The sequence below is a fragment of the Neovison vison genome, chromosome 10 (assembly GCF_020171115.1).
Source record: "Neovison vison isolate M4711 chromosome 10, ASM_NN_V1, whole genome shotgun sequence".
Lineage (NCBI taxonomy): Eukaryota > Metazoa > Chordata > Mammalia > Carnivora > Mustelidae > Neogale > Neogale vison.
Genome location: NC_058100.1, coordinates 6,784,919 through 6,804,091, shown reverse-complemented (window position 1 = coordinate 6,804,091; position 19,173 = coordinate 6,784,919). Strand labels below are relative to the sequence as shown.

Here is a 19,173-nt window from a genome sequence, read left to right as displayed (position 1 = left end):
ATCTAAGGCCTCACAGCTGCAAAACTGCAACTAGATGGTTAAGTGACCACTGGGAATTAGCACTGCCTTGGCGACTGGGTCTTCTGTGTGCATCAGCTGACAAGGCTGGATTCGGGGAGGCCTGAGAAAAAACTGGAAACTTCTTTTATCTCTGCTACATCAGTCCAGCCCTGCAACTGTGCCCGACCACATTATCAGCTCAGGGTTCAAACCACATCTTACTCATCTTGTTGTCACGGCCCCTCTGCCCTCAACTTTCTCCACCACTGTCTCTGCCACCAGTGTTATTACAGAGTAGAAAATCATCGATGATGTTCTTCTGATTGTGCACATGATCATGGACTTCTGGAGTTGAAAGACCCGTATTAGTGTAGCCTCTGTGGAAACAGACCCAGGGAAGTCCAGTGACCAGACAAGCAGTTAATAGTAGAACCCAGACCAAAATTCCAGTCTCCTTTCTTTCCATTTCACCACCAACCTTCCTTGCAAGAGACTTATTCTTAAAGATTTACTTATTTATTATGAGGGAGGGAAGGAGAGAGAGAGAGAGAGAGAGAGAGTTGGGGGAGGGCAGAGGGAGAGAGAGAATCTTTCTTTTTTAATGAATGGGAAGTGAATTTATTTTGATTCAAGACTTACTTTTTTTTTTAGTAGTAGTTTTTTTTTTTGTTTTTTTTTTTTTTTTTTTTTGGAGAGATAGAATCTTCAACAAACTCTGGGCTGAGCACGAAGCCCAAACCCAGGACCCTGAGGTCATGGTCTGAGCCGAAACCAGGAGTCTGATGCTTAACTAACTGAGCCACACTCAAGACGTCCCTCAAAAGACTTGCTCTAAAGACACGCTCTCTAGTCTCGGATTTCTCCAAATGTATGTTACGAAGCCCTCTCCCCTTAAGACGCTTCTTGAAGAAAAGAGCTCCATGGTCCAAAAGGTTTGTGGAGTGCTTTAAGCTACCCCTCTCTTGGACAGCCAAAATGCTTATTACCATATTAAAGACCTTGGCAGGTCCTGCAGGGAAGAAACGTGGGTCATTCTCGAAGAATATTTCCCAAACTTGTTTGACCACAGAACTCTGGCCCTTGCCCGTACCCCTGCCGTTGTCTATTTAAAAACCCACAGGTTTCCAAGGATTGTATTTTGGGAGATGCCACTTTTGTCTAATTAGCCAGATTCCTTAGAAGGTCCCACATAGAAGTGTCAGGACTGAGAGGCCCTCAGTGCGGGAACCAGGCAGGGAAGCAATGGGAGGCAGAGAAGGAGAGGGAAATGGCAGACTGTCCCAGCGTCTTCTGAGATGTCGGCTCTGCTAACACCCTTTCCAGCAATCCTCTCTCCTCGTGTCCTTTGAGTATCTTCCACAGCCAATCAGGCTTTCCCTTGCTCACTCTACGTCCCTGGCCCAAACCCAACCACATCTGGATGACCAAGAGCAACCTTTTAAGGAGTCTCCTGACTCAGCCCCGTCTCCCCTGCCACACACCTTCCAGGTTACAGTCATATTAATCTTCTTAAAACAACTGTTCACCTGCTTCAAGATAAAAAAGAATGTTCCAGACTCCACAACATCATCAACCCTTAATGTAAGAAAACACATCTGTGCACTGGTAGGTCTCTGTGTTCCCCAGTGCAAATTTCTACTGCCCCAGGCGTGCATGCTTGCTGTTAACTGAACTGTCCATAGCTGACGGACGGCCAAGGCCCTCCTCAGCCTGCTCTTCCCCTCCTGCCTCTCTGATCCTAACCAGCCTCATGCAACTCCCGGCTCCAGGGTCCTGGCTATACCAGCCCTTCCATGAGTTCTTGCACCTGAAGACCCTGAGCCCCTCGCCCCACAAGCACTCGCGTGGCTTTACTGTTTCCTGAATCTTCTTTTTCTTTTTTTTTTTTGTTTTGGTTTTTTTTTTGTTTCCTGAATCTTCTGATGGGTCATAAACTCGGGAAGAAAAAGGACCACGCCTTACTACATTCAAAGCACTTACTAAGTGTTCAAAACCACCCTTGCTGAATAAAGGGATTAATCCACATTGACCTCAGAACCATACGTCCAGCAGAAAACTTCACGTCTATAAAACACTAGGGACATGAACCTCTTCCTAGGCCTCACAGGCATTAAAGTTTTTCTAGTTCAATTGATCTTGGTTTTATTAAAAGGGAGGAAGACAGAGTCTATCCCATGCTGAAGGTCCCGGCGAGTTTTTGTTCTTTTTTCTGGAAGACAGAGCTGTGCTTCCCGCCACTTCTTGCAGGCTTCTTGACACGTGTGGCCCCCAGGGGGAAGTCTAGCCTGAGTACATTACGTGACATTTGCACACACATCTCTACATTTCCCCAAAGGTCTGGCTAGAAGGGTGCTCTTCTCAAGAACGTATTTTCTCTGGACAATCGTTTCTTCGCTCATTCTCTGAATTATTCAACAAACACTGAGCGAGCAAGTCCCGGGGTTGCCGCGGTGGTTAGAAGACAAACGCAGTCAGACACGCTTTTACGCAGAGCGCATCAGAGGAACACCTGCCACAAAATCAGCAGCGGGGGAGGCTATTTAAAAGAAAAATGCAGGGTCCCTGGACGCTGTGCAGAAAATGCCTTATTCAGTCAAGCCTGTGGTAGAGCCTGGGAGCTGCATTTTTAAAAATCCCTCCAGGTGGGTGGCTCAGTGGGTTAAGCGTCTGCCTTAGGCTGAGTCATGATCCCAGGGTCCTGGGATTGAGTCCCACATAGGGCTCCTTGCTCAGCAGGGAGCCTGCTTCTCTCTCTGCCTGCTGCTTCCCCTGCTTCTGCGTTCTCTCTCTCTCTCTCTCTGACAAATAAATATGTAAATAATTTTTTTTAAATCCCTCCAGGTGAGCCTGACTGTACTCAGGTGAGCCATCCACTGGCCAGCAGAAAAGGCAGGCTTCTAAGGAGATCGTTATAGAAACAGTGGGGCCTGCTTCCAGCAAAGGTTAGTTCCCGATGCAGAATGGAATTTCACGCATGGAGAACAACTATGCAGTGGGGAGAGGTCAGGTGTGACAATGAGGGAGACCCGTGTGCAAACCGCTGTGTGATTTGTGCTGTGTCCGCCTACACAAAACAAGAAAAACACCCGCCTCACACAACTCTCACAAGGCTTCGGTGAGATTATGTATCGAGAGGGCTACACCCAAATCTTGGTGCACAATAAACACATCACTCTGAATTCATCATGATTGTTATTTTTAGTTATGAAAACATTTAGAAGAGAGCGGAGAGATCAGAAAGTCTTTCCTCAGAAGCAGTGGAGTCTGAATTCAGTTTAAAAGCAGCACCCCCGAGTGTAGAAGTATTCTTGCCACCTATAAAATTTCTAGAATTTCTGAAATTTTATAACTATGATTCTATAGTTGGAAACCCTTCTTCTTTTAAGATTTTGTTTATTTATTTGACAGAGAGCGCACAAGCAGTCAGAGCGGCAGGCAGAGGGAGAGAGAGAAGGAGGGTCTCTGCTGAGTGCGAAGCCCGACGTGGGGCTCAATCCCAGGACCCTGAGATCATGACAGATTCTTAACAGACTGAGCCACCCAGGCGCCCCAGTCTGAAACTCCTAATATGGGTGGGAGCCAAGCGCTGTCGTGCAATCTGAATGCCTGCCTTTTCACTTGTGTTCACGACTGTGCAAATGCCAAGTGAGAGCCACATCAAGTCAAGAGCCAATCCACAAACAGGACACGGCGGGAGAGCGGAGTCACCCGTCGGCATGGGGCAGTTCAGTCTGCTGGTCATAGACCATGGCCACCAGTTCATGCTGCCAGCAGACGCGTGATGTGGACTCTGACTTCTTACATACCAACACCTACGGATTTATAAGCAGAAACCCGAGGCATAAATACACAAAGCAGAATGCTTCTGTCTCTAATCTTATTAGCAACTGCAAGAGATACTTATTTGTAGCAATTTCAAATCACCACCAGGCTAATCTGACCTTCAAGAGAAGAGAATATTTAACAATTTATCCAAATGATACCTCATTAAAACTGTCTTTTGGGGACACCTTGGTACCTCAGTCAATTAAGCGTCTGATCATGATGCTGATTTCAGCTCAGGTCATGATCTCAGGGTGCTAGGATGGAGCCCCACATCAGGCTCTGTGCTCAGCGGAGTCCGCTTGTCCCTCTCTCTCTGCTCTGCCCTCCCCCCTCACTTGCATGCTCTCTCTCTCTCTCTTTCTCTCTGAGATAAATTATTAAATAAATAAAAACTGCCATTTGACCATTTCCTGCTTGCAGAGTTTGGTTAAGTATGAAATTTGATTTTCCTGAACTGATAAACCCTTGAGGCCCTTATTAACGATTTGCTTAACATACGTACACCAACAGGGCGTTTTCTGCATGCACATTAATTGCATTTACATAACAGACCCGATGAGACACGGACCAGGCCCTGAGACCATACGGCTCCGCTCAATCTTTACCCTCCACACTAGTGGTTAGTCTCCACAGACCACATCATTTAACGCAGTAAAATAATGTTTTTAATTTATTTTATCGAGTTTATAGTTATGTTTGTTTTATGTTTGTACATATTTTAAGAACATCTAAATGATCAATTACCCTGAGGAGCTGAAAAAAAAATTTTGTATAAAATATGTCTACCTCCTGTTCAGGTTTGAGTAACATCAGACCAGATAAGCCCCGGGGAAGATGTTTAGAGAGCCGAGTCTATCCTCCAGCTCCTGCCTCCTGTGAAGACTGCTCCCGCTTTTTGACTAAGGTAAACGGCAGAGACTCCGCTCCTTCGGAAACCCACGACCAAAGCCACCCCTGCAGGATGTCTGTTCCTTTCCGCCTTCAGTACCCTTTCTTTAACTTCCCAAAGCCCTTACATCAGCATCAGCAAAGTTATTAGTGGGGGTGGTGGGGAGGGGTGGCCAAGAGAATAACGTCTTTGAAAACAGAACACAGTTCACCTCACGCTTGAAGCCACTTGCCTGACCCTAAGAGCTGTGGCTACTGGTAGGGCTGGGAATTGCTGAATTCTGATCAAAGCAAAGGACGTGGGTCTAGGTGTCACCTTGCTTTGTCACCACTGTCATCCAACCCTCATTTATTCAGAAGAAAGTGTTTTAAGACCCCACGATCAGTGGAGTGGATGTGCTTCCCTAATGCTTGTTGCCGGATCGCTCGGTGGAAACTAGAATTACCTCATCATAGGGCTGGATGTGAATGCGCGTTTGGGTTATGTTGTTGCTGTTGTTTTTAAGATTATTTATTTAGTTATTTATTTGAGAGACAGAGAGAAAGTGAGCAAGCAGGGGGAGGGGCAAAGGGAGAGGGAGAAGCAGACTCCTTGCTGAGCAGGGAGCCCGATCTGATCCAGGGCTCAATCCCAGGACCCTGGGGTCATGACCTGAGCCGAAGGCAGATGCTTAACTGACTGAGCCACCCAGGCGCCATGGATGTATTTTTGAACAGTTCCATAAGTACTTCTCCAACAGCCCTGAGGACTGTGGCTGGGTAAATTTGAGAACAAATCCGAGAGGGCAGTTACGGCTCACGCTCCTGCAAAGGGCTGGATTAAGAACCTTTAGAGGCTTCAAACACTGAAGCCATAGCACCTCCCCCACTCCCCCCAACAAGTACTTTGTTACAAAAAAAAAAAAAAAAAAACACTAAAAAATAGCATTAAGTGTAAGAACATTCAATAAAGTTTCCGTTTTCTTCATTATGACTTTTCAACACTTCTTTGGAAAACAGAGTATCAGCTTATTTTCAAAAGAAACTGGGAGGTACCCCAGCTCGAGCCTTAATCACCTTTGTGCAAAGTACCATCGTGAGTGCATCTAGATTTTTCACATGCACCTTCTCCCTAAAACCAGGACTCGTGTGTTACGCACAGTCTGCCGATGACCAGTGTGAGGCCATTTGTAAAGTGTCAAACTCTTCACCAGACTTTTCCTTGCCCTGACCAACTCAAAAGAAGACTTAGATCTTAAACACTGAAATTCCTTATAAGATCCGTACTACTTGGGAAGCTGGACCTGGAAATGAGACTTTCTGCCTATTTCAATGCTCCTGTTGTCTCCCAGATTATCTGCTCAAGGCCCAAAGTTCCCAGGAATAGGATCATCCAGAAATGTACAATCATTCCAAGTTTGTGTAGGATTCACAGGGTAACTTTAGACACCCTGTCTTTGATTGAGTATCTATCATAAATGCTGGCAACTACTGATCAAATAGAAAATGAAAGTCAGGAGACCTGGGATCCTAGAGCTGGAACTTCCTATAGCTAAGCATACAGCACAGAAGGACGCCCCCTTTTTTCTGGAGAAAGTGGAGTGCCTATAGACCTGGTTAGAGGGGCTGATAAAAATTGTGAAGAGATCATAGGAAGACCATTGACCACCTTCTCTCCTGCAAAAACAAATTTTATCACCAAAAGCACAGCAAAGGGATTAGAAAGTAACTTTTCACACTCCTTTGAGGGGCCCACATAAGTCTAGAATGTATATCCTAGCCTGACGTCCCTTTGATAATGAATGGCTGAACAAAATGTTTAAAATTTTTTTCACCTCCCAACATGATAATAAGCAGGAGTTAATTTGCTGTTTACATGACACTAAATGTTCGAATGATAATTTTTAAATAATTTTTTAAATGAAAGGGGTTTCAGGGAAGACTGAGCATTAGTATGGCAGGGGAAGATGAAAGGTAAGCGCCTCTATTCCCAGAGGTCTGAGCAAACCCATGAGAGAAGCAGCAGCTTGGTCAGAACAAAGACACCAGTTCTGCCCATCATCAAGCCAGGAGAAGCCTAACCTGGTGCCATATCCTGAAACCTGATGAGTCTCTGGGAATAACCATTCTCTACTTACTGCTATTTTATAAAAATTAGCCCTGTGTGCATCATATGCCCAGGGTACCAACTGTTCACATGTGAGTTTATTCCTCCTCATCTGTACTCATGAAGACATTAACTAGTTCATTTCTTCAGTTTTCACAGCTCATGAGAAGCAGAAACTGAGCCCAGTATTTCTGATAACAAGCCCAGTTCTTACAGCATTTCTTCATAACCTGGCCCTCTGGACATCCTGGTCTTATCGAATAACAAAATAAGTGAAATCTACTGAGCTCCTTTACACCCTCAAAGACTACAGTAGATGCGGCTTCAATTACAGTCCTTGAAGAATTTCCCAGCAACAAATAACACCGTGCTAGGCAAATCATAAGACCTTAATAGACTACATATGGAGAACTCAGCAAATACTTACAGATTATGCTACGAGGTGAGTTATAGAGATTGCCTAATTCATGTTCCTTGCTAGATGTGATTGTGACCAAAAGAACTGGGACTCCAAGAAGCAAGATCTGAGTTGGCCAGAGGATCTGAAACCCAAGCTGGTCTTTAGAGAAGGGCAGAATTGAGCACACATGAGAGGACAGAGGAAGATATTCAGAGCACATGCGATTGGGTGAGAACCACAGGGACACTGTAGTGATTGAAGACTTAGCTATAAAACTGAAACTCGGGGATTGGGTGCAGGTATGGACAGCAACATAATTGAACTAGAAGGAAAGGAAATTTCATATTGCCCCTTATAGAGAACATTGAAATGCAGATAGGTTTAAAAAATATACTTGCACAAAGTCCAAGTGCTAATAGGCAGCAGCTAAAATTAAAAATACAACACCCCAAAAATGAATAATTCAATTTAAAAATGGGCAGAAGACATGAATAGACATGCAGATGGCCAACAGACACGATAAGATGCTCAACATCACTCATCATCGGGGATATGCAAATCAAATCCACAACGAGGCATCACCTCACGCCTGTCAGGATGGCTAAAATCAACAACACAAGAAACGTGTTGGCGAGGATGGGGAAAAGGGAACCCTTGTGCGCTGTTGATGGGAATGCAAACTGGTGTGGCCACTCTGGAAAACAGTATGGAGGCTCCTCACAGAGTTAAAACTAGAACTACCCTACAACCCAGAGATTGCACTACTAGTATTTACCCAAAGAATACAAAAATACTAATTCAAGGGGACACATGCACCCTGATGTTTATAGCAGCATTGTCTACAGTGGCCAAACTATTTAATCAGCCCAAATATCCATTGATTGCTGAATGAATAAAGAAGATGTGGTATATGTATACAATGGAATTCTTCTCAGCTATGAAAAAGAATGAAATCTTGCCATTTACAATGACGCGGATAGAACTAGAAAGTATAATGCTAGGTGAAATAAGTCAGTCAGAAAAAGACAAATACACATGATTTCACTCAGATGTGGAATTTAAGAAACAAAACAAATAAGCCATGGTGGGGGGGGGTTGTAAAAGAGGAAGAGAGGGAAAGAAAAACCAAGAAACAGACTCTTTACTACAGAGAACAGACTACTGGTCATGGGTAAGACAGGTGATGGGGATTAAGGAGGGCACTGGGAGCTGTGTAGAAGTTCTGAGTCACTATAGTGTACAACTGAATTTAATATTACACTGTTTGTTAACTGGAATTTAAATTAAAACTTTTTTTTAAAAAAAGGCTTACTCTTGGGGCACCTAGGTGGCTCAGTCAGTTAAGCATCTGCCTTTGGCTTAGATCATGACTCTGGAGTCCTGGGATCAAGCCCCGCATAGGGTTCCCTACTCAGCAGGGCATCTGCTTCTACCTCTGCCCCTCCCCTCCCACGTTCATGCACACGCACGAGCCTGCAATTTCTGTCACTAGCTTTCTCTCAAACAAATAAATAAAATCTTTAAAAAAAGAAAAACTTACTACTCTTTTAACTCACTCTTTCTATCACCATAATTTTAACTGAGAATATTTGTATGTTACGTTAGTTCAAATGACTATCCTTCCAGGTGATAGTTATTATCATTTGAATGATGTGACAAATAGATTTCCCAAATATCTGCTATCAACCTGTTAAATTAGTCTTTATCAATCGTTTTAAAAATTGATAGCCAGGATTTGGCCTCTATTATCTTTAATAAATAAGATGTGACTAAAGTTAGGGTACAATAGCAATAGTTATCTGAAAAATGAAAACAATTTTTAAATAATAATTTTTAAATAGAAATGCTTATCATGGGGCACCTGATGGCTCAGTCCATTAAGTGTCTGCCTTTGGCTCAGATCATGATCCCAATTTGAATTTGAAATTTTCTAATGACAACATATTGGACATCTTTTTGTATGTTTATTGACTATCTGTGTTCTTCTTTAGTGAGATGTCTGTTCATGTCTTTTGCCCATTTTTTAATCAGATTTTTCCTTTTCTTATCACTGAATTTTAAGAGTTCTCTTCATATTTTGGATAACCATTCCTTATCAGATGTTGTTTTTTGCAAATATTTGCTGCCAGTCTGTGTTTTGTATTCTCATTGTCTAGACATTGTCTTTCACAAAGCAGCAGTTTCTCATTTTAATGAAGCCCAGGTTATCAATTCTTTCAAGAATCACATCTTTGATAGGTGACGGGGATGAAGGAGCACATTTGTTGTGATGAGCACCGATAATGTATGGAAGTGTCAAGCATTATAATGCACACCTGAAACTGGTATTATACGATATGGTAACAGAGTAAGCCTGGAAATCGGCTGTCCATTGTCTTTGTTCTTTTCCTTCAGTATTGAGTTGGCTGTTCTGGGTCTCCTGCCTCTCTATATAAACTTTAGTATCAGTTTGTCCATATCCACAAAATAACTTGCTGGGATTTACTAGGATTAGGATTTCGATTTCATTTCCTGTGATGTTATTTTAATATTCTCTCCCTCACAAACTCTACACAATGTAAACATCCTTAAAGAAGAACTACCTCTGTCCTACGATAGTTGTCCTAGATAGTTGTCCTAGGAACAACTATCTGTTCTTGAGTGTACATAACTCCCGCTGCTCTCTTCTTCAGATCAGCTTGTTCCCCAGAATCTCAAGAGGGTATGTCCTCAAGGACAAGGGCAGCAACCTAGTAACCTTCACCACTCCTCTTAAGTTCTGTATTCCTCTGGTTAGGAAGACAATCCCAGTAAAGAAGCTGGGACTGTCACTGATCGGCTTATGTCTTATTTGCCGACACCAATGTCACTTTTACTGAGAGATCCAGTACTATCTACCTATTTTTGAAATTTTCACTAGTCCCTGTCATAAGTGTCAGTTGTTCCCCAAGCTCCTAAGGACAGGAACAATGTCTTCTACTTCTAGATCCTTCATTCTCATTTTTCATATATTCAACAGATAATTATTGATGTCTACTATGTCCAAGCGTTATACTAAACCTTAGCCTGAATCAGGCAGGCACTAATTGCATGATGAAAAATTTTTTAATGAATGAGGGACTCCAATCTGTAGATATACAACATTATAAACAACTTGAGGGGTATAAATATGATTTACTCTTTTCTACCTCCATCATAACTAGCACAGAACATATAGTGGGTGTTTAATAAATACTTATTGAGTGATTGATTGAAAAGTTAAATGTAATTCTAATACAATATGTTAATAGGGAAGCTATGTGCAAAGGGAAAGGGAGTGTGTGAGAACTCTGTGCTTTCTTCTCACTTTTTCTGTAAAGCTAAAACTGCTCTAAAACATAAAGCCTATTAATTAAAAAAAGAAAATAAGAAAAATAAAATATCAAACGTTGTACCTTATTTTTTTATAACATCTGGCTCTGCTGATACCCCCTGCACAAGAACTATTTTTGAATTACAGTGAAAATTTAAACAGTAAAATCTTATTAACCCAATCCTGGATACCAATTTTCCAAGTTGAATTTTGTCTGAATTCATACTATTGCTCCATAGACTGTAAAGGAGTGATTGTCTAAGGTAATGAATGATCATAAACATCTAAAATCTTACTGGTCTTCTTGATCACTAAACCTAGAATACCACCTAGCAGAGAGCCAACACATAATAACTATTTGCTAAGAAATAAATAAATGAATTCAGCAAAAACAGAGTTATAACAGAGCTTCCCAGAATGCTGTAAAACTGATCATGGATAAAAAATCTGATTTTTTTGAAAAATCAGCTCCATTGGAGTAAAGACATTACATCAGTGAGAAACTGCTTCTCTTTGATATGAGAGCTTGCCAAGATTTTAATTGTTGTTTGATTATTCTGAATTCATACAGTGTTCAAATTTTTAAAAGAAGAAATGAAAAAAAATTTACTTGCCCACTTTTTTTATGACTACATAAAATATTATAATCAAGATACAAGCAATAAACTTTAAATTTACACACACATGCATATATGGCAAAAGAATTATTTTGTAATTAGGACATATTTTTATCAAAGTTATATATACTCACATGTTTATTTAGAAAAATAGCAACCCCCCCTTACTACTCCTTGACTTTCAAATTGTAGGCATTAACTCTCTTTCACATACTCTTCGTTCTTCTTTTTAATCCATCTCCCATCTCAATTTACTTTTGGCTGCCTAAACCATGAAGACCCTAAAGATAATCTTGCATCCAGTAAATTCTGCTGGATTAGCTACCTATGAAATGCATCCCAAGGGACATGCCACCTACCATCTTCATAGGCATGGCGCTTCCCAGTATACAAAGTTTCTTACACATTATTTTATCTGAACCTAAAAAGGAGGGGATAAAAACTCATGAGGGAGACAGATGAGGTCCGAGGTCAAAAATCTGGAAAATGATGGTGCTGGGACCCAAACCTTACGACATTTTCTTTTCCCTCACTACCTTTTGCACATGAGGTTCTATTCTTCACACGCCCTCCCCTTCAACCCACACACCACACTGAGGTAGCATTAACCTCTGAGCAGTAGGTCCAAGGGACTCCTTCGACATTTCATTGGTGTCTGTCTAGGAATGAAACGCAACCCACAAATCAGTGACCTACCGCAGACCTTGCTGAGGAGAAGCCCAGCTGAACATAGGGGCTTTGGGGTGAGCCTAGCCAATTTTAGAACTTCTTTGGCTTTTCATTGCTCCTCCAGGACTCATGGACACTTGGGCTGGGTCAGACCTGATCTTTCTCAGTGCTGGGAGGCCAAGGTGAGATTCCAGTGAGATTCCAAGTATATGACCTGCCAAAAGCTGGGATTCTCCATTGGTTGGATAATTACAGAAACTTGGAAACATCAAATAGTTCCATGCAAAACAGAAAGGACAGAAAGCAAAAATAAGAAAGGAAATCAAAATAAGAAGAGAATTACTTTCAACCAAGTCATGTCTGAATAACACAGGCTCAATCACAACAAATCTAAAGGCATACACATGAAATGAAAAGAAACAGAGAAAGTTGAGAGAGACCATCACTTTAGTCATTAGGTTATGGGTGTTCTGTTGAATGTCCCCGGAGAGGCATCTAGACATCTTAATTCCCTTATAAAGCTACAGTTATTTAAAAATGTTAAACAGAGTATCTTACACTAATAGGCAGTGAATAAATGCTCACAGAATAGAATAAAACCAAATAAAATAAAATGGAATTGCCGAGGGAACCCAGAACCAGAGAGAAATAGATATGAAATTTCTGAGAAGTGTAGCCAAATGGAGAAGGGAGGTTGAGACTTGGATATGAGGAGAAGGAGGGGAAAACAGATGAACATGAACAAGCCAAGGCCAGTTTGCCTCCCTTCCCCGCCCCACCATGGTCCCTCCAGCTTGGAACCCTTGGTGGGGCCAATCCATTATTGGAGGACTCCAGAGAAGCACAAAACATGAATTTCTCTTTTGTTAGCTCACCCTCCCTTTCCTGAATGCCTTTGGCGTTCAGTTACAACAGCAGTCCTCACTGTGACTCATACTTCTCATTGTAGTGGGATTCTCTTTTCGTTGAAATGGCCTCTAAACCTTTTCACTATAATGGATTAACTTGCCCAATGGATAACATCTAGTATCCCTTCTTCCCTACCTGCCCATTCTTTTCTCTTCTGGTGTCTTGTAGACCCTCAGCCAAGTAATCCACTCTTGTGATCAGTTCTCTGTAACAAGATGGTATTGGGTACAGGTGTGTCTCGAGTATTAGGCGAAAGGTTGGGTAACGGTAAAGGTACAGTGTGGGAGGGAAGGTCAGGGGTGAGGAGATGTCATGATGGCTGTTATTTCAAATCCAAAAAGGACAATTTCCAGCAAATCACATCCATGATCTAACCAAGGTGTTCAAATGAAAGGAATCAATCCAAGATAGAGGTCCCCAAGGTTCATGCATGGTGGGCCTGTAGCCCGTGAGGACCCGATGATCATGTCAAAACAAGTAAGAGAGGCATCATTTACTGAACATTCACTTTTTCGGAGGCTGTGAGGCTTTGCGCTGGCCTCTCTGCCTATCTAACGGCCCCTGTTTTTCCTAAAAACCCAAGAGATGAGAAAAAGGAGATCTTGTCCCGGTGACACAGCTAGTAAGTGGTGGCCAATCCAGAACTTGAACACATGTCCTGTGCACTGAGAGAGCACTTCGGGTGGTATTGCTGGCAGAATTGGACTTGGGCAGGTGAATACTGTTCATTGAGGAACTGGTCATGGAAAAACAAGGAGGACCAAGCAGCCACACTGAACCGTTAATATAAATCATCCACATAGACCTCGTCTAATAACTACATGGGCAACACCGTGCCGAGTGCACCCAGGTGGCGTCTGTAATGGCCGTTAAATGGGAATGATAACCCTGATATCACTGAGTGGGAAACTGAGACTTTGGGGCTTTGAGCAGTTTGCGCAGGGTCCCAGAGTGGGTGAGCTCAGGCTGGGATTGGAAGTCAGGTCTGCGTGACTTCACACTGGAGAGAGTGGAGGCCTGGACAAGCTTCCACCTCAGGGGAAAAGCAAGGCTATAGACATCATGAGGAGGTCTGCAGGAAGTTCACAGGAGGCAACAGGAGGGAGGTGTGCCAACCAGAGAAGGGAAGCACTAAGAGTTAGATTCTTCATAGGGCCACGGCTGAAGGGGATGTGGTCCAGGCTGGTTTCTCTCCCCAGCCTGCCCTTCGTCCATGCTAAGGAGCGGCTGAGGTGACAGATGTGGATCTTTACCAAAGGTTCACAGTAGAACCACTTTGGGAACACTTCAAAGTACTGGTTCCCAGTCCCCAGCGGGAGATATTCTGACGGAATGGGTCTGGAGGTCTGTGAGTTCCTCTGAGGTTTCTAATTTACTGGGAAGCAGCCCTTCCTATGGATGGTCGCTGAACTCAGAGATGCTCTTGGATGCCTGGGGACGTTGGGCACATTTCTGGACTGAGTCGTCATCGCTGGGAGAGAGTCGATTCATATGATGCACGGCTTCCAACAGGGTGAGGGACATAAAGAACCCAGTGTGTCTGCGCTCGGATGGTCACCATTTATGTGAGTTGGCACGGGACTTCAGCATGGCTGTGGAGGTCCATTTTTAGATGGGGGTGAGCTTTCTGGATGCCAGTGAGACATGTGTTTGGGTTGAGTGTTTGAGGTGTGGGTGATGTAAAGTTCCTGACAGTGGATCTCATAAAGGAGCTTGGGAAGTGTGTCTGAGAATGAATGCTAATTTAAAATGGTCTGACCTTAACCAAAGGGGAGGGGGCGACCACTCTCATTTTTTAGTGTGTCTTTTAGAAATGCAATCATATGGAAAGGTCTGAACTATCTTCTTTATGTGTGATGGGTAATTCATCCGACTTAAAGTCTAAGGAGGGAGTGCAGAAGAAGACAGCTCGCAGGGAGGCTGCAGGAGAGCCGGGGGTGATGGGGCTCCTTTGGAAGATGCTCCCGGTCTGTGCTCAGACATCGTCAAGGAAAAACTCAGTTTCCACTACATGTGCACTCACAATCCTCCTGACACCAACTCTGTGTGTTTTCCACACCCAGAAACTCCAACACAAACCACCTGGAGTTGGTGCAGACCCCACAGGTGAAGGGCTCAGTCCCACAGGACCGCCCCCTCCTGATGCAGACATCAATTGCAAACAGTAGGTCAGCAATGTCGGTCTGACTTGGCTACAGATCAGAGGTTCCCACGAGCCCCTCCTTGAATTTGACCATTTGTTCGAACAGCTCCCACAACTCAGGGAAATGCTTACTTACACTTACCAGTTTATTATATAAGGAGGGACATGATAAGAGGTACAGATGAACAGCCGGAAGAAGAGACACAGAGGTGAGGTCTGGGAGGGACCCGAGAACGGGAGCCTCTGTCCCTGTGGGACTGGGGTGTGCCAGCCTCCCAGTATATAGACGAGTTCACTGACCCAGAAGCTCCACAAACCACACACTTCGGGGATCTTCATGGCAGCTTCACCACATAGGCATGATGGGTCATTAACTCACCCTCCAGCTTCTCCCCCTTTCCTGGAGGACAGCAGGTGGGGCTGAAAATTCCAGGCTTCTGATCAGGGCTCAGTCTTTCTGGTGACCAGCCCCCTCCAGGAGCCCACCTGGAGTCAATTTGCTAGAACAAAGGACACTCCCATCACCCAGGAAATTCTGAGGGGCTAAGGAGCTCTATGTCAGGAACCAGAGTCAGAGACCAAAGACGGGAACAAAAATGTCCCCAGTGCTCCTATCACTTAGAAAACGAGGAGGATTTTACGAATCCTGTGCCAAGACGCGGGGGCAGAGACCAGTCCATATATTTTCTATTATCTCACAGAGGCAGATGCTGCTCGGAGTTTCAGTGTGAGGATTCTTAGTCCAAGATTCCTAAAACGCCTTCCCCCGCTTCCCTTACCTTTGGTGTTTATAAAGCAAACAGATCTGAGCCTGAAGCAGAGGCAGGGGCCTCCCCGCCACCCGCCGGCCTGCCAGCCCCAGCCCCAGGAGCAGCTGCTCTCCTTCTGACCAAAGGCACAGAAGGGGGAACGTGAGGTAAAAGACAGGGTGAGGTGGGCCTGCCCGGGACAAGAAAGTTTTGGGTCAAGGATCTACCCTCAGCGAGACGCGAAGCTCCTCAAAAGCCCATCTCCTTTGAGGAGAAACCAAGGGACGGCTCCTGACTGCACACCCCTCTTGGTCAGAGAGGCTGGGACCGAAGCAGGGGACGCCTGAACAACGTGGGGTCCTCCAGCCCCCGCTGCTTTCCTTGGGTGAGGGGCGACGGCCAAGCCAGGCCACCAGAGGGGAGCTCCAGATAGAAACCCTGGAAATAGTCCCCGGGACGAGGGATGGCTTCCGTCCAAAGGAGATGGGCGCGGGGACTGGGGCCTCCCATTTCAGAGTTGTGTACACAGCCAACGAGGCCGCCCTCCTGCCAGCACCAGCTCTGGCCCGCATGGCAGACGCTGCCCCACGCTGCGTCCCCGTGTTCGGGAGGATCGTCCTTATCCCCACGGTATGGGCTCCGCCTTTCCCAGCCTCCAGAACACATTCGTGTCCAGTATCTCTGCAAACAAGGATGCTGGAAAGTATTGCCATTATTCCCATGTAATAAATACAGAGGCCAAGGTGCAGGAGGGGAAAGCCACACTGCCAGGTAGTAAAACGCAGAGCCAGAAGCTGAACCTGGTTCTTCGGACGCTAAATCCCAGGCTCCTTGCGTAACAGAGGGAAGCATTTCCAGGGGCGCAGAAATCAGCCCACAGAGGTGCCCACTCGCAGCCCCCTTCTGGGACCCAGATACTCAACCGTGTGCACAGACGTGGTCCTGGCGAGACACTCTTTGGAGCTACCCCGCCCCCAGCCCGCCACTCTCAACTCCTGCTCATGGAGGGAAACGTGGAAATGGACTTGGGAAATAACCAAGCGCATGTGTGGAGGGGCGAGGGGAGCGTGACTGCCCCGAGCCGGGGAGCACGGATTTTACTCTCATCGCAAGGAGACGATGGTCTTGGGTAACCATGTGAGGAGACAGACGGTGACCGAACTCCGTGTGCCGATCACCTGGCCATGTATACAAATATCCAGGCATTATGCTGTAGGCCTCAATTTAAAAAAAAAAAAAAAATACAAATGACTTTAAAAAGGGGGGGCAGGTTTTGGAGTGGGGCGCACATGAATTTCAAGCTGATTAGCTGCATTTCCTTGAGTAACTCACTCCACTCTGCTAAACCGTAATATTCTCCCTTATAAAAGTCGAGCTGCCTTCCAGAATGGGGACAACTCATCAAACATTGCATAGAGACCCTGAACGTGGAGCCTGGCGCACAGTATGTACTCAGAGGTCTGCCGCTTTAATTTCCACACACACACAACCAGAGAGAGTTGACCCTCGAAAAACACGGATTTGAACTGCGTGGGTCTGCTAATTCCGATTTTTTCCCCAATAACTACAGTACAGCACTGCTAATGTTTTTTTTTTCTCCTCCTTATGATTTTCTTGATAAAATTTTCTTCTCTCTAGCTTCCTCTATTGTAGGAACACAGCATTAATGTACACACACCCATACATGTAACACACAACCTATGTGCTAATTGACTACTTGTTATCAGCAAGGTCTCTGGTCCACAGCGCGCTCTTCGTAGTTAAGTTTTGGGGGAGTCAAAAGTTATGCGTGAGTTTTTGTCTGCAGAGGGGTCAGCGCCCCAAGCCCCGTTGTTCAAAGTTCCACTGTTGGATCAGAGATGCCGTGAGCTGACGGGCCCCCATTCGCATCCTCCCTTCTGGTAACTAAGGTCCTTGCGGGGACTTGTTCATTTCAGTGTCTCCATGATCTCAGCCGCGAAATGAACAAGCAAGTAGAGGCAGGGAGTGGAAGGAGCACTGGGTTAGCAGCAAAGCAAGCCCCAGTTTCATTCCCAGCCCGGCCACTGGAGCCTCACCACCATGCTGTGCGTCCCTGATCATGTCAACTCTTTGCTACCATTTCCGACATCTGCAGAATGAAGGGCCAGATGGATCTCCCAGGCTCTTCCCGGGCCTCCAACTCCCTGTTCCCCTAGGAAGTGGACGCAGAAAACAGTCCGCAAAATGGTGCTGACCACCTCCCCGCCGGCTTGAAAGGGTGCAAGCTCCCGCCTCAAACCACCGGCCGGCCAGAGTTTCAGCCACTCGGAAAAATTCTTTCTCCCTGGATGGGACTCTTGAACCTCAGCCAGGACACAAAGGTCCCAACGGCAAACGGTCCCAAGTCGTTGGATAACAAAGGGAAAGGCTCCCCAGGCCAGCCAGGCAGGGTGGGAAGTGCCCCCTCCACACAGGGCCCCTCACAGCCACCCCAAACCTCACGGGGAAGGCACCCTCCACCCCAAGATGCCCTTCTCACAAGGAAGTTTGCGCCACCGCGAGAAAACGAAAGTACAGAAATTGTCCTCTCCAAGCCTCGGGACCCTCCAACACCACTACCAAACACCTAAACCCCCAGCTCCCCCGCTCCGCTTTCTCTGAGCCGAAGGAGATCAGTTCTGCAATCGGCCTGTCCCGCCTGCCGACCGCTCCGACCCTGCTAACGCTGTTTATTGGATCTTCCAGCTGTACGGATTCCTGTTTTGCTCCCGACTTCTTGGGTTTAGTGTTCTTTATTCTTCCTTCCGTAAGTGTTAAGTCCAGGACGCTCCCCCCCACTCAAAAAACGTGAGATCTTAGATTTCTCGAGTCTATGGTGCCCTATTCCCTTCTCTTCTTCGCTGCCTTGAAACCCCCTTCTGCCTCCTTTTTAAAACTTTTCTCGAGACATCAGAAGCATATTCAGAGCTTTCGTTTTCAGAAAAGAAAAAAAAGGAAAGAAAAACAGAAACATTACTTACGTGCATCCAGGAGTACACAGATTTGGAAAGAAGAACAGAGTTATAATCCACTACGTCCCCCCAACCCTCCCCCCCCAAAAAAAGAATTTGTTGTGAAACGCTTCTTTTTCCCCTTTGCCGGTGAAGGAGCCCGGCGGTAGGCATACATCCACAGGCTGATGCAAGATGCTTTGAGAGAAACCTCACATTCTGAGGATTCCTGGGAAAGCGCCAGGGATCCAATATATTGCACATTTGGTTTCAATTAGGAAGGGGGTTGGGGAGGGAAGAAGGAAAGTCACCAATCAGAGCTGTTTTCTGTTTAGAGACTATTTCTTTTGACCCAAGGGACCACGGGCAAAGCTATAATTTACAGCAAAACCCATTCATAGAAGAAAAAATATGTATAACCATAGGACAGAATTAAAGACATAGCTCTCTTCCGCCTTGTCCCCACCGCATCCATCCCCAGGCCCTCCCCCACCACCCAAGACTTGGTCCCCACCCTGTGCCCCCCCACCCCGCCAACCTCGTTTTTCTTACTTGGGCTGAAGTTATAAGCACAACTTAAGGTTTGGATTCTCTTCCAGCTGAAG

At 45.2% G+C, this 19,173-nt stretch overlaps 1 protein-coding gene across 1 annotated transcript in view; it reads right to left on the bottom strand.

Annotated features, from left to right (window-relative positions):
- DDR2 (discoidin domain receptor tyrosine kinase 2) overlaps positions 1 to 18,779 on the bottom strand; it is a 148,489-nt gene extending 129,710 nt beyond the window's left edge. The window contains exon 1 of the mRNA XM_044266759.1: positions 18,599 to 18,779. The gene's annotated coding sequence lies outside the window, so the exon portion shown is untranslated. The remainder of the gene's footprint in view (positions 1 to 18,598) is intronic.
- Between the last annotated feature and the right edge of the window lie 394 nt (positions 18,780 to 19,173).